The sequence below is a fragment of the Apium graveolens genome, chromosome 2 (genome assembly GCF_009905375.1).
Source record: "Apium graveolens cultivar Ventura chromosome 2, ASM990537v1, whole genome shotgun sequence".
NCBI lineage: Eukaryota > Viridiplantae > Streptophyta > Magnoliopsida > Apiales > Apiaceae > Apium > Apium graveolens.
Window position 1 is genome coordinate 304,212,599 of NC_133648.1, and position 3,610 is coordinate 304,216,208.

Consider the following 3,610-nt stretch of genomic DNA (forward strand, 5'->3'; position numbering starts at 1 on the left):
TGGTGGCTGAATAGCATTCTGATTATTCCCCCAGCTGAAATTTGGATGATTTCTGTTATTAGGATGATAGGTCGCTGGCACAGGCTGTTGTTGTCGCTGATAATTATTCACATACTGAACAGATTCATTGACAAGAGAACACTGATCCGTAGCATGAGAACCTGCACAAAGCTCACAAACCATAGCTATTTGATTAACTCCATACGTAGCTAGAGAATCAACCTTTATTGATAGCGCTTGGAGCTGGGCTGCAATAGCGGTGGCTGCATCAACTTCCAGAATACTTGCTACCTTGCCTGACGTCATCCTCTGAGTTGGGTTTTGATGCTCATTTGCAGCCATCGTCTCTATAAGATTATACACCTCAGTATAGCTTTTAGCCCATAAGGCGCCTCCAGCTGCTGCATCGAGCATGGGCCGAGATTGGGCCCCCAAACCATTATAAAAACCAGTGATTACCATCCAATCCGGCATTCCATGATGTGGACATTTTCTCAACATTTCCTTGTAGCGTTCCCAAGCCTCGCACATAGATTCTGTAGGTTGCTGCGCAAACTGAGTAAGAGCACTCCTCATAGCAGCAGTCTTTGCCATTGGATAAAACTTCACCAGAAACTTTTGCGCAAGATCTTGCCACGTAGTGATGGACCCAGCTGGTTCAGAATGTAACCAGTCTTTAGCCTTATCAGTCAGTGAGAATGGGAAAAGCCTCAACTTGATAGCCTCATCAGTCACGCCATTATACTTAAAAGTGCTGCAGATCTCGACAAAATTTCTTATGTGCATGTTGGGGTCTTCAGTTGCCGCTCCTCCAAAAGAAACAGAATTCTGCACCATCTGAATAGTGCCCGGCTTGATTTCAAAGGTGTTAGCTTGAATAGCCGGATGAAGGATGCTTGACTGAATATCATCAATTTTAGGCCGAGAAAAATCCATAAGAGCTGGATCAGCTTGAACAATACGATCTCCCATGTTTACTGGTTCTTTCTGCTCAGTTCCTGAATCCGAATCCTCAAAATCTAACTTCTCCGGAATATCAAGAACTTCGTCTGTCTCCTCAGTTGTATCTAAAGTCCTCTTGCGAGCACGAGAACGAGTTTGCATAAACGCTTGCTAAAGTACCTGAAACACAACCGAAAAGAGTAAGTAACTACTACGTCCTAATCACTGAGTCCTAATGACCAATGATGGTAAGTACATAAACTAAACAAATACGCCGAGTCCCCGGCAGCGGCGCCAAAAACTTGTTAGGGCGAAAACACGCACTAATATTCACGCAAGTATACGCGTTCGCAAGTAATATAGAATACTTTCTAGTTCGTTCCCTCAGAGACTCAGACTAAGTTATTGTCTAATTAAACTCACTCACCAATGTATGATTACTTCTCAATGTTAAGATAATAACACTTAAAATTGTTGATCAAATATTAACTATAATTAACTACTTAGTTAACCACTTAACTAACACTTCAAATTATCAATAATAAAACACTCATGAGATCACAACTTCATTATTACTTCCTTCTATAGCCATTGTTATTACCTTTAGCATGTAACAGTGATGACATTAATCGAATAACACGAAACTGATAAAAGCCAACTTTCATTGTACTAATACCATTCTACCAAGCATCCACAATTAAGATAGAAGTTGAATAGTCATCAATTATGTTGAGTTCCTATATGTCTACAGAAATTGACAACACAACGATTTAAGCACAAGTTATTCCTTTTGATTATATAGGGCAAATAAAACTGTTAGAATTACCCACTAATCATGCACAACGTACATGAACCTATGCTAGCATGGCAAGTTCTAAATCTCAAGATTCACCGTCGCTTCACAAGAGATCAACACCCTATCTTATATGTTCGCGACGCACATAAGACGAATACGCGCAACCAATACTAGATATCATGCAATCATCACACACTAAAGTATTAAACAATTAACTAAAGAATTCCATAATAAATCCGTTGTAACCCCATGATCACGATTAGCCCATAATAGAACTCATCGCCATCATGGGTTCATATGAAATCATGATAAACAAACACAAGAAAATAATAACTAAACTAATTATATTAAAACAGAGTACGTCACAAGAGTAAATAAGTCAAAGCAAGAAAACTAGCATCCAACATTACAATGAAACAAGAATCACAAGAATATATGCTTCCTCTTTGTTGCGGTGTGCTAAATCGGTCTTCTTCCTTATCTCCTTCGCTCCTTGCGTAAAACACAATCTAAAACATAATCTCCTTAATACTCTCTATGAAAACGTATCAAATCTACCTATATAATAGTCCCATAAAACTCAGATTACATAGAAGTTGGAAGCCACACAGAAGTAGAAGTCTAAAATAATTCAGCTTTTTTCCCCGACCTTGCGCGGCCGCTCAGCATTTCTGCGCGGGCGCGCAGGCTACTGCGCGGCCGCTCAGCATTGCTGCGCGGGCGCGCAGGACCCTACTGGAAAAATTCCAAGCTTGCTCCGTTTCTTCACCGTAATCTGCCCATTCCTTTCCTCTCGCAATGGTGAACACATGCCAAGGCTTATTCTTGATGATTTCTCCCCCGAAATGCAACTAATACACTGAAATGCATAAACACTAGAAAAACGCATTAAATACACAAAATACTTGATTTCAAGACACCAATTTAAGCCATTTTAAGACGTTCTAAGTGGTATAAAATGCCACTTATCATATGGCCCCATCCTATGTGATCTTTAACAAGCTCATGATAAAGATCAAGGTCAATCTAATATGGTGATGGAAATAAATACAACTACTTATTATATAAGTCTTCTTCTTTATTTAGACTTCTTGTATGCCTCGTCTTCTTCTTTGTATCACCTCCATTGGATAGCCTTCTTAAGTCTTCAATTACATTACATGATTGAAAGTAAAACTAATCTAATGAACTTACAAGAATAACTCGAGTTATATTCGAGATTTATGATTACAAAGATTGACGACATGCAAGTCGTATTTAAAACCAAAACCAAAACCATTACACTAAGGTCGAAAGGCCATAACCATCCACCATGCTCATACAACACATAAAAGCATGTTAAAACACATAATCTGATCTTAACATATCATATTATCCATGATCTAATCATAAAAAGAAAATATGACAAAAATAAAAAAAATCAGAATCAAATCAGAAAAACAAGAATCACTGTTTACGGGCAGTAATTCTCGTCAAACGCCTTGCAGACGAGTCGTTCATAGCTTTAGCTATAAGTTTTGTTCAGACGCTTGTTTACCTATGGAATAGGGTATTCGTTTGCGTAAATCGGACACCAGACCCAGATTTTAGCAAATCTGCAGCAGCCAATTCAGAATCCGTATCTAATATGATTCTCATAATTAGAACAAACATAAATCATGTATATATCAGTATATATACAGATTACATAATCATCTTATGATTATACAACTCACATGAATATCATATATTCAAAACCATACATATATAAGCATATTATATCAACATCAAATCATGGCGAATCACGTACATGCTCATATATCGAAAACAGTTAAACACATAAACGTATTAAAAACTTTTCGCAAGTAGCTCTGATAGCATTGAAGGGTTTTT

At 38.0% G+C, this 3,610-nt stretch overlaps 1 non-coding gene across 1 annotated transcript; it reads left to right on the top strand.

Annotated features, from left to right (window-relative positions):
- The first annotated feature begins 472 nt into the window (after positions 1-472).
- LOC141709593 (small nucleolar RNA R71) lies at positions 473-579 on the top strand. Its single transcript, XR_012570160.1, has one exon. It is a non-coding gene; the product is annotated as a small nucleolar RNA R71 (small nucleolar RNA).
- Positions 580-3,610: the final 3,031 nt, after the last annotated feature.